General features: G+C 36.7%; 1 protein-coding gene across 1 annotated transcript in view; it reads left to right on the top strand.

Moving 5' to 3' along the window:
• The first annotated feature begins 884 nt into the window (after positions 1-884).
• Positions 885-12,902, top strand: part of CCDC102B (coiled-coil domain containing 102B) — a 238,406-nt gene continuing 226,388 nt past the window's right edge. The window contains exon 1 of the mRNA XM_065935113.1: positions 885-956. The gene's annotated coding sequence lies outside the window, so the exon portion shown is untranslated. The remainder of the gene's footprint in view (positions 957-12,902) is intronic.

Raw genomic sequence — 12,902 nt, 5'->3', positions numbered from 1 at the left:
GCCAAGAATATTCCTCTGGATTAAAAAGGGAAGAAGAATGAAATCATTTGAAAACATTAGCTCCCTAACTTTCAAATGCTGTTTCATGCTATTTATTAATATAAGAATACAATGACTGTGTTTCTTCTGCCCTCTCCTCTGAAAAGAACTTTGGACGTTCTATACTGTTAATTCAACTAGAGAAACTTTTTTTTGTCGTGGTCTGCCATCACCCATTCATCAGGACACTTCCTGACAGCTGCATCATGTTGCTGGAAGGTCATTCCATTTGTTTCTTTTTTTTTCCCCAGGGCAAGGGTCAGAGAGCTCTCTTTGGGGGCCCAGGAGACTGCAGCTTACAGTTCTTGCCTACACGACTGAAATCAAAGGTTCTTACATACAGTTTCTGTATCTTGATTTCTATACCCAAATAGTTTATTACATATTCTTTTTTCTTTTGAGGCACAATCTAATAAAGATCAGATTGAACCAATGATGCTTCCTATTGTTCCTGTCATCTGCATTATAATCTTTCTTTAAATCTTTTGCAGATAGATTCTTTTTGCTTTGCCAATTTTTCTGTTACTGCTGCAAGTTATGCAAATTGCTATTAAACATTAAACACACTGGTGGATGATGAAGGGGTGAGTGTTTCTCCCTTTATTATGCACAGTAAAATTTCAAATAGACTGTGTAGAAGCATTGGATTACGGTGCTGAGTTAGGGAACAATAAAACGATTTCCTTTTGGATCGCTCATTTGTGATCCACGGAGGGTGTTGTGGTATTGGTTTTGATAAAACTTCACAACCAATGAGAATCTTCTTCGAGTTAGTGCGGAGTGGCCTTAATGCTGGAAATAATCCTGTTGGCCTAGACCCCAGAGCTATACAGATGAGAAAAGGATGCAGGGAATTCTCCTGTTTACACATGTGTCTGTAACACTGAGCCGCCGGAGCAGCCCAGCCAGCCCAGAGGGTAAGATGCTTAATAACCTTGTGGCTTTTTATTTAATTTTTATATTTTCCTGCTGGGGCAGAACCTGTGTTGTTCTCGGAGCAAAGAAAAAGACAGTTGCTTATAAGATTCAAAACAAAACTACCGTAGGTCTGGGAAACAGAAGGAATGGACGTTTCTTCTTAAAGTAGACGTGATTTCTTCCCTCCCTCTTATATTTCCCACGTTGGTATTATTTCTCCTGGCAGCTTGTGATACATTTCCAGTTTTGTTATTTAAAAAAAAAAGAATAACTGTACACTAACAAATCTCAGGTAAGATTTTTCAACTCTAAATTTAGACAGTAAGATAGTATGTTGATAATAAGACTTTGTCTTGTAGTTCCAAATGAATATGAGTTAGCCAATGTGTTTGAAGTAGTTAATATTCTTAGAGTAAAAATAAAGTAGAATTGCTATGCAAGTCCTCCTACGCATGCCTCGTGCATTTAGAATTATTTTCATTTTGCTGGTCCTTGTGCTGAATTCCTGTCACTCTTAGCAGAAGAGTATACTTTAAACTTAGCACTAATATTGATTTCTCTATGTAAGTTACCTGGGTAGTGTGGAGGAGAAGAGACATAAAATAATACAATCCTGTATAAAATAAAAGGAAATGGATATTTAGAGAAAGTCATTACAGAACTGAAGAAAATATAGCCTCTGGGAAGTATTTGCTTATGTTTTCTGCAAAGATAAATTATGAAATGAAGGTTGAGTGGGCAAAGCTGTTAAATAGAAATAAAAAAGAGATATTCTTTTAAAAAATATAAATGTGTAACACAGCTTTGAAATGCACAGTGATGTTTCTTGATATTCCTGCTTACAGAAGCACTAGTTTTCCTATTTTCTACAATCATCTGAATACATTTTTGCTAATATTTTTGTGGGGTAGAGTATTGTTACAACTTTTGACTAAATATTTTGTTGTTAATCATTTTATTGTCAAATATCCTGACATATAAATTAGTTTCTAATTCTGACTTTTCTCCATAGTTTTACAGAAGCATTAGATTAGAAAGGAATCTTGAAAAGCTAGTGATACAACAGTTGTATAAGTTTTGTGTAATTTTTCAATATTGATTTAAAATATCAATGTGTATTTGAATATTTGGAAAAATGTTTTGCATGAATTGCATTTCCCCCCAAAACTTTTAAAAGTAGTTTCCTTGGAGATAACATCATTCATTGGGGTCTCTTTTGAAGCTTTCATGTGTTTTCATTGGATTCAGTATTTGCTTGACAAGGTGCTTCACTATGGGTATAGCCTTGAAATTTATGAGGGTTTCATCTAGTTATTAGAGCTATACTCATAATGGCAGTAATTCTTTACAACTGAAAATGATCTCAGGCCACTTCTATTTGGAGAAACATCATCTCTCCTCTACTTGTATTACAAGATCAGTTGAATTCTGTCATAAAGCCAAAACCTTCTGAATTCCCCCTTTTAGCAAGGTTTTAGAGACACCTTGAAAGAAAAGTCTGGATGCCTGAGCTGAGGTTTAAAAAATCAGTGGAACTTCCACAGTGATAAGAGAACAGACTATGTAGGATTTTAATAAGTTTAAACCATGAAATTTTTGCACCTTGTTTTATCTCCCTGGATATATTCCAGTGTCTCCTAGTTTATAGTCTATGGGAACTTGAATAGAATTTGTATCCTAGTGTTGTGTGAAAATTGTATAAACCTTAATTACGTTGAATTGGTTCAGAGTACTTTTCAGGTCTACTGTATCCTTCTACTTTTCTGTCTACTTTTCTTTCTGTTAATTTTTGAGCATTTGATGCTGAAACTCCAATTAAAAATCTTATCTACTTAAACAACTTATTGTAATATATAGTGGAACTACATGTAACTTTATTCTGTATTTTCCAAATCTCCTGTAAATCTGCTATCACACTTTCATAATCTAAAAAAGAAAAAAATCAGTGGAACTGAAATAGTTGCTAAAAACCCAAAGACTCTCCTACGATGTAGAAGTGGTTGGAGCAAAGGGTTTTGAGGCAAAAATTAGTATAGAGCCAGGTAGGCTAGGGATGAGTAACCCATCTCACTGGAGCAGAAAAAAAATACTCCTCGTGAGTAGTAGACACTATGCTCAGTAGAAGGAGCAGGACAGAGCTATGGAGCATCTTACAACTCACACATTAATTTTGTCCTTATATATTGTACAGAGATGGCCATTACAAATTTCTGAAGATGCAAATTTCTTCTACTCATCCTCTTCTTCCTTCTTCTTCATCATCTTATTCTTCTTAACCATCAGCTTCTTCTTCATCATTGGAATACTTTCAACATAGAAGTATGCTTCTGTGTGCAAGGTAATTACATACATATCTGCAATTTTGACAGCTATGCAATCAAATGAGCTTCATTTTACACAGTATCTTCATGTTATGTACATGAAGGAATCTGATGTTCAAAAATGTTAGATGATTTCTTTAAAGCCACAGATATAGTAAGTGAAGCAGGATTCCAAACCATGTCTTTCTGGCTCCAGAGCCCTTCCACTCTGCTGCACTGGTATTTTAGGAATGTGAATCTGGCAGGAGTTAGCGAGATGGTTGGGAGTAGGCTTTGGGGTAAGTGAGCCCCGAGAGCGGGTGGTGAGACCACAGGCAGATCAATTCCAGCAACTGTAGACCAAGCCAATCACAGCCCCCTCAGGTGACCCGCTCTTGCCTTTGGAATAGAAAGAAGAAAATAAGCGGTCTTTACATTTAAGTTGGCTGTTCTTGTATTCAGCTCTTTTGATTTTCTCTGTTATTTTCTTGAATGTTGTATTCATACTCAAAGAAGATATATTTTGATTTCTCAAAGAAAATTTCATCTCTGATTTTCATCTAATATTACTTATTCACAAATGAAATAAATGAAGTGACTGGAAATGAAATGACATTGGGAACACACTGCCATTCCTTTTTTTTACCTTGATGAATACTATGAATGAATGCCTAGGGACCACATCTTCCTAAAATTATGGAGACACAATTATTACTAAAGAAAATTATCCTATAAGTTTTATTTCAGTGGGTGAAGAGCATATATTAAATTCATGCTGCTAATAGCTTATGTTGAGAACAGTGTATAGGTAGTAAAAAGAATAGAACCTATTAACAACACTTTCCCCTTTAAATAGCCAAACATTAAATGTATTATTTTGCTTTTCCTCTAAAGAGCATAGAACTAGTCTCTTCAATAGCATTCATTTTTTTCTTTTCTTTTCTTTGGTATTTTTAATGAAATAAAATTATAAAAGTTCCTTATGTTATAATAATGAGTTTTGAATATATATGTATAATTTCTATGATATCATTTTAGAAATATACTATTTTAGAAACTTGCTATCACTTAAGTAGGCTTTATTGAAGTAATATCTTTTGCCAAGCATCCAGAGAGATAAAGATAGTTGAAATGTAAAGATTCATCCTTTTAAACTTTTCATTGTTAAAATAATTTGTCATTTCAAATGCTTTGGTCACTGACTTTATGATATTATAATTATTTAATTTAATTAAGTAGCTAGATCTAGGCTGACTTCCAAGACTATTTCCCAAAGAGGGGATTTTGTATAGCCCCATCCTTTGTGGCCTCACTGATTATATATGCTCATCTGTGATCAACTGTAAATTGAGAATTTGGTTATAAAAAAAAGAAAATTAAATAGGTATCTTATTGGAGAAAATCAGACCATCAAAGAGAACATGGGTTGGGCTCAAGACCATTTCACTGAAATCATAGCTTTGCAGAGGATTATTCATCTTTCTGTATGTGTAAATATTACCTGGGTGATTTATAGTCAATGGCATTTGCCAAGAATTGCTGTTAGGTGTAACAAGGATATAAAGATATTTGAAATTAAAATTCTGATAGAAGAATTTTTTTGGTCATGTGAAGACAGAGCTATCCTTAGTATTGGATAGGAAAAATATGGTTATTGCAGAATTTACAAATAGTATTTTATCCCAATGCTTGTTTTTAATTTGTAGAATTAAAGTTTCAAAAAAAACCAAAAGTGAGTCTTTCAGCCACTGACTCATGAACATATGTTTCTAAGATGCAGGAACCATTTAGAAATGTAACAGGAGGTAAAGTGACAATATTTCAATGAAGAGGAGCCTGAAACAACTTTAGTTTTTATGGAAATAGTTCTGAGGGTTTTTCACAGTCTTTCATTTCCTCCCTTAGTGAATTGAGGATTATGAAGGCATTATGTCAAAAGTTGAATTTATGATGGCTGCCAAAGATCTAATGGCCTTATTATTCAGTGTATATTCATAGATTCCTTTCTTCTGTTTGCTCATCATCTGAATGAGGTAAAGACATAACTCATATATTCTAAGTGCTCAGGGGATAGTAACCCTTTGTAGCAAAGACGGGGGGTGACAGTGGAAGCACCAGACAACCCCTGGAGTTTCACATAGTTCTGGAAGATTCTGTTTGTAAGCTTTTCCTAGGTAGAAGCTTGACTAATTGCAGGCGTTGTGCAAAGATTCAGGTGTGCTTCATTCCATCTTTTTAAAAAATTTTTTAAAACTTTATTTATTTTTGGGTGCACTGTGTCTTCATTGCTACGTGTGGACTTTCTCTAGTTGCGGCAGGCGGAGGCTGCTCTCTCGCTGCAGTGTGTGGGCCCCTCGTTGCAGGACACAGCTCTAGCGAGTTGGCTCAGTAGACGTGGCACATACGCTCAGTTGCTCTGTGGGGTCTTCCCCCGACCAGGGGCGAAGTGTCTCCTGCATTGCAAGATAGACTCTTAGCCACTTCATTTCATCCTTAGTTCAGGATCTCCCGGAGGTTAGCCTAACAGCAGCTGAGTCGGGCCAAAACCAGACAGCGTAGAGCTGATCTCATCTCATTCTCAGATGCTGCCTGGGCTTCTCTGTTCTGTTTACAACGACAAAGACTAAGTCATAAAACTGACGATTGTGAGGACTGAAAACACCGATTGTGGCCACTGTGACTTAATAAATGGATCTAAGGATGCTGACACTGTATGAATCTACTTACCGGCTTCTGAACCTTGGATCAAAGTGAAAGTGAAGGTGAAGTTGCGTAGTCGTGTCCGACTCTTTGTGACACCATGGACTGTAGCCCGCCAGGCTTCTCTCTTCATGAGTTTTTCCAGGCCAGAATACTGGAGTGGGTTGCCATTTCCTTTTCCAGGGGATCTTCCCAACCCAGGGATCAAACCCAGGTCTCCTGCATTGCAGGCAGACTTTACCGTCTGAGCCACAAGGGAAGCTTGGATGTGGAACTACAATCAATTTGAGCTATTAGCACAGCTCGATGGGGAAGACTCCAGTATTCATGGAGCCATAAGCAGGACCACTCTCTTACATGTGCAGTGAGAAAAAAAAGAGGAATCGGAGATGATCTCTTGGCTTGATCCAAGAAGGTGGGCTAATAAAATGTTTGTTGACAGAGGGAGGCCAGGAGGAAGAGTAGTTTAGATTAGAGGGTGGTGTTTAAGGATTTGTTTTTGGATGTGTGAAATTTGAGATGACAATTAAATTTTGAAATGCTGTGTTGTCAGCTGGATACATGAATCAAGAGCTAAAAGAAGGTCTCAGGATGGAGAAATAATCGTGGTGCACATCAGGAAGTAGGTGGATCTGAAGGCAAAGGACTGGATGCATTCAGCTAGACCGATTGCCACTGGGGAAGAGGAAAGAATTCGAAGGCTCAACACTAGAGCACTTGCACCTCAGGAGTCTGCGATGGGACAGACTCGCTAAAGTGGAATAAGAAGCAGCAGTCAGCAACGTGGGGCTTCCCAGGTGACTCAATGGTAATGAATCTACCTGCCAATGCAGGGGAGTGGGTTCGATCCCTGGGTCGGGAAGGTCCCCTGGAGGAGGAAATGACAACCCACTCCAGTATTCTTGCCTGAAAAACCCCGTGGTCGGAGGAGCTTTGTGGGCTGTAGTCCACAGGGCCACAAAGAGTTAGGCGTGACTCAGCACATATCACCAGTAAGGTAGAAAACCATGAGAAACGGGTTTTCTAGAAGCCAAGGAAATGAGTGATCTGGAAAGTTGGAATGGCCAGTTATACAAATGCTACCAATTGGTCAAGTAAGATAGGAATTTCAAACCTGGAATTAAACGTTAATTAGATTTAGCAACGTGGAAGTCATTGTTTTTGTAGAGATCGAGGCTTACATATTATTGAAGCTGAAGCTCCATATTTGACCACCTGATGCGAAGAACTGACTCTTTGGAAAAGACCCTGATGGAAGATGGAAGGCAGGAGGCGAAGGGGATGACAGAGGATGAGATGGTTGGATGGCATCACTGACTCGATGGACATGAGTTTGAGCAAGCTCCGGGAGCTGGTGATGGACAGGGAGGCCTGGTGTGCTGTCCATGGGGTCACAAAGAGTCGACATGAATGAGCGACTGAACAACAACAGGCTTTAGTTCTTTCATCTGTATTCCCACTATCAATAGAGTGCAGTTTCTAAGCATATATTTGTAAATACCATTGTTATTAGTCATGTCAACTTGAAGTATAGGTTGAAAACCTCTGTAAGATAGAAAAATATTGCCAAAAGGCACAGAATGTATTTTTTTTTTTTAATTTAAAGAAAAGGTGAAATGTAATTTTCTACTCCTGTACAATTCTCTATGGAAAAGAAACCCCTTAGTTTTTTTTTTTTTTTTTAGATATTTTAGAGTAGAACTGTCTAATTGGAATATCATTCAAGCAACATATACAATTTAAAGTTACATTAAAAAGTCAGAAAATAAACATGGAAGTAATTTAATAGTATAGTTTACTTAACTCAATGAAAGTGAATTTTGTAGTTGTTTAGTCGTGTCCAACTCTTTGAGACCGCATGGACTTCAGATTACCAGACTTCTCTGTCTATGGAATTCTACAGACATGAACACTGGAGTGGGTAGCCATTCTCTTCTCGAGGGGATCTTCCAGACTCAGGGATCAAACCTGTGTTTCCGAAGTCATGGACAGAGCCGCCAGGAAAGTCCCAATTTGCTAAATGTGAAAAATTCTGTAACTCATATGCTAAAACATTATTCTAAAATATAATCAATATAAAATTATGAATGAGATATTTTACATTTTAGTTTTCTCTGCTATGCCTACTTTACACACACAGTTCAAATGAGCCTCATTTCAAGGGTTCATCAGCTCCGTCTGGCCAATGACTGCCATGCTGGACAGCGCAGGCCCCAAAGTATAAACAAAGTGTTCCCATAGCAACCATAGGTCATATCTAGGCATTATATTTGTGTCTGTGTTGTAAACAAATGAAGATGTGTCTTTGGGTGACCTTCTTAAGGACCAGGTTTACCTTAGGTTTTCTGATTCTGAACCCAGTATTCTCTGGGTTTCACTATACCATTCTGATGTTGTTCCATAGCTATATTTTTGTGATGCTGAGAAGTATGTGACATATGGTGACCTGTGGAAATAACTGGTGCCAGTATGTTCTTTCCTTGCCACAATTTAAGAAAACCTAATTGATGTGAAGAGCAGGAAATGATAAAAGTGATGAAACACAGTTTCTAGGAATCCACACATTTCTTAGCTTTTTTTCTCCCTTCTTTTTATAAATTAAGCAAAAGATAAAAATCTGGGACAGCAGAGAGGAAAAAAAGTAAAAATAGAGTTTTTGAGGAAGATTTAAAATTGTGGCATCATCAGGATTACCTGGGAAAGAGTTGAAGAAAAAAAATTGTATATGATTGAAATGTAAATATAAACAAAGCAAGTTTTTAAAAAAAGTGAGTTTAATCTGGTTTCAGCTCTTTTGCAGTTTTCCTTGTATATGTCTTATGTTTTCTATTTTAGAAATAGAAGATCTGGCTGGAATGCCAGAACTTTTGAGAAATATAAACACTGGCTATTAACTTCCTGTTATTTTGACCTTTTAAATCTAATTCCTTACTTGTCTTTACTAAGGAAATAAGAAAACTAAGCATACAATAAAATAAACACATGAAAACTGATTCTGGATCAATTAGCAATTGTGCTAAGATCTGTTTCATGGTTAAATTGTTTCTTTCTTTAGTGTTATCTGTTTTTATGCCAAAGGACAAAAAAAAAAAAAAAAAGAAGAAGAATCATCAGCCCTTAGAAAGATAATTGGAGAAGTTGAGAGACTCTATGTCTAAACAAATCACTAATACATTTTGGCTAAAATGGAGAAAGTGTAGCCAGGGAAGAAGTTACACAATCTCAGAGACTAACTGATCTTCAAATAAAAATCTAATATTTATATCTTTAAATTGTTCATGTCTTTTCTTTCTTAAGATTACACGCGTGCATCCTCACTTATATCCCACTTTTTGGGACCCTATGGGCTGTATCCTGCCAGGGTCCTCTGTCCATGGGATTCTCCAGGCAATAATACTGGAGTGGGTTGCCATTTCCTCCTCCAGAAGATCTTCCCAACCCAGAGATCAAACTCACATCTCTTGCTTCTCCTACCTTGCAGTGATTTCTTTATCACTGAACCACTGCGTAAGCCCCTCTTAAGATTATAGAACCTTACAAATGAAATGTTCTCAGTGAAATCAAGATTTTGGATATATTATGATAAGAGTAGCTTAAGTACTATGCAACCACCATATCTGTTTTTTAAGGCTGTTTTTTCCCCCCCAATGGCATATCTGAAAACTGATTACTTGTTTTATACTAATCAAAATTTAAAGAATTAGAACAAAATGTATGATTGATATTATTTTTATCTTAGTAGAGTCCATAGATCTATAGGCTATAAATCTAGTGACAGTGACTAAGATAAGAAGTCAACATTTTTTCTAAGCATCAACATCTTATTAGCCACTGTTCTGATAATTTGTGATGAAATATATGCCTATATTAATATATCTGTTTGTTACATAAGAATGTTCAGTTTTGAGCAATTTCATTGCTCTGTTGCTTTTTCTATATTATTTCAGGGGCTTCCCTTGTAGCTCAGTCAGTAAAGAGTCTGCCTGCAATGCAGGAGACCCTGATTTGATGCCTGGGTCAGGAAGATCCCCTAGAGAAGGATATGGCAACCCACTCCAGTATCCTTGCCTGGAGAATCCTATGGAGAGAGTAGCCTTGCAGGCTATAGTCCATGAGGTCACAAGAATCGGACATGACTCAGTGACTAAATCACATATTATTTCAATTCTGTTTTTCTTAGAGTTAAAATACTCCTTAGCAAGAAAAAACAATTGGTTTAACATCCTTAATACCATAAATAAATATAGTACTATAAATGCATAGTTTTAATTATATACAAGATCAATTTTGCATGTTCCTTTTATATTTTTTTCCATTCATGTCATAAGAGGTATAATATACTCTCTGCAGTTTATAATACTCCTATTCAGAACCTTGTGATTTCAAACGAAATTAACCATGCATTTTAAGAAAACAACATAATTGTGAAAGTAGAGAGGTCCATATTCACTAATAATTTTATTTTCTTAGCGTCTTCTGTAATCTTATTTGCACGGGCATACAATTCAAGGACTACATCTGAGTTGTAGTAATTTGGAGCCGTCAGAGCCTTCACTGAACTCCTGCAGTTCTGCACTTTGAACATATTGCCATGGGTGGGTGGAGGCAGCTGGTTTCCTGTTTAAAATATTTTTGAGAACTTTTGAAAGTTCAGTTCATTCTCAGCCCAAAGTTTCTTCATTTTCCATCAAGAAAGAAGAACTGAACACGTGTAAATATTTATATTTGGAAGATTAATCAGGAATATGTGATTAAACTCCAAGAATTGGGTTAGTCTGTGTTATAGTTTATGCAATTCTATTATTTCCAGTTCTTTCAACATGTTTAAAGTAATTAGTTTTGTTTGGTTCAGGACCTACATTTTGTTATATTTAAAAAAGTGGAAGCGTCTAGATCATTTGCTACAAGTAAATCTTTGGAGACAAAAATTTAATATACTTGAATTTGACTTGAATTTCCATGAGCATATTTCATGTGTAATCAGAATGTAAGCTCCATGAGGATGGACATTTAAATCTATTTATTTACTGATACATCTTCAACCCCTGGAACAGTGTGCCTGGCACCTGGTCGAAATTCAGTAACTATCAGGTAAATGGATGGACTTCCCTTGTGGCTCAGTCAGTAAAGAATCTGCCTGCAATGCAAAAGACCTGGGTTTGATCCCTGGATTGGGAAGATCCCCTGGAGAAGGAAATGACTACCCACTCCAGTATTCTTGCCTGGAGAATCCCAAGGACAGAAGAACCTGGCAAGCTATATAGTCCATGGGGTCACAAAGAGTCAGAAATGACTGAGCAACTAACACTTCACTTAGGTGAGTGAATGTCTGAATATTCAAGGCTCAAAAGCTAAAAAATTACCTTGTTCTACTTTAGCAGCATGCATAAATGAGTAGACATTATTGCATAAGTGTGTATATGTTTTTAGTAAAATGATCCTCAAAGTGTATTGCTTCACATCCTTTTACTGGTTTGTGTGTCTCATTTTGCCTTTGCTTCATATAAGTTGCAGAAATAATTTTAAAACCATTAACTGAATGAAAAAAAAAAGTAAAGACAACTGGAAATAAATACGGTACTTTAGAAATCTTAAAATTACTATCATTAAATTAATTAAACAAGGAGGTCTTTAGATGAAGGGGTTCAAATGCCGTGGTGGCCTGTGGACGCAAAACAAAATCTAAGCCCATTAATACCTCAAGGTCACTGAATTGAAACATAAGGACAACTAATCACAAACAGGCAACTTGGGGTAAATTACAGCTAATCAATCATTTTCTTATTTTGCTTCCACTTTTTCTTTGTAAAAGTCTCTTCTCAGCCTCCATCTGTGAAATCTTCTGGTTTTGTACTACCTGGCTGGAATTAAATTTCCAGCTCAAATTTTTTGGCTCAAATAAAGTCTTAACATTTTTAATATGCCTCAGTTTATATTTTAACACTATCTATGTACCACTTCTTGTTTTTAATTATGTGTACTTTAGATTGTGTAATAATTTTCCGGTCACATTTAGAGCTGTTGGGAGAGTGTTCATTTTGAAACAGGGTGTGTCATGCTGAAAAAGTACAAAAACAAAACCCTAATAGGATCAAAACTTAGAAAAGTAGTGAGCAGCATCTTTCAGAGGAATTAGATTCTACCTACCTGTTTTTTTAACTAAAGAAATTATTTGAAAACTTCAGTGAAGAACTTTGGTAATGAACAGGCGTTTGCATCAACGTACTCAGCAGGTGGTGAAGCCCTGCTCGGAGGTGGTTAGGCATCACACATGGCTTCTATCTGATTAAAATGAAAATGGGACAACAAAATTTCCCAAAGTTTTTTGCTTTTTTCAGTTCTACAATGTCATTAGAAAGAAAATTGAGGCAGAATTTACTCTTAATCTGCTTTAATAACTGAGAAAATAAAATCCCTAGTGTGACTGTGTTTTGTTATTATTCAGTTACTAAGTCGTGTCCAACTTTTGTGACCCCATGGACCACAGCCCATCTGTCCTTCAGGATCTCCCAGAGTTTGCTCAGACTTGTGTTCACTGAGTCGGTGATGCCATCCAAACCTCTCATCCTCTGTCGCCCCTTCTGCTCCTGTCCTCAATCTCTCCCAAGCGTGTTTTAGTTCTGCAATATTTTGGGGTGCTTACTGAGTGCAGGTTACTCTCTGGGTATGTATAAATTTAGCAATTTTTAGAGAGACTGTTTTGAAGAATTTTCTTCATTAGGAAGACTAAATGTATAAAACAGTATAGAGAGAGCCCCATGGAAATGTTCAGGAGAACAGTTTTCTTTCTGTGTTGATATGATGCAGACTTTAAGAAAGGGGGAGTTTTGAAAGGAATAGCCAAGGTGATCAAGTGATTGAAAGGTACAAGACTTTTGGGAGAGATGACAGGTGAAGACAGTGGGTTTTATGGAGCATGGACAGCCATCTGACTCTTACAGGTAG

This window comes from Muntiacus reevesi, chromosome 4, assembly GCF_963930625.1.
Source record: "Muntiacus reevesi chromosome 4, mMunRee1.1, whole genome shotgun sequence".
Classification (NCBI taxonomy): domain Eukaryota; kingdom Metazoa; phylum Chordata; class Mammalia; order Artiodactyla; family Cervidae; genus Muntiacus; species Muntiacus reevesi.
The sequence above is the reverse complement of the archived record's forward strand: the minus strand, read 5'-3'. Positions and strand labels throughout refer to the sequence as shown.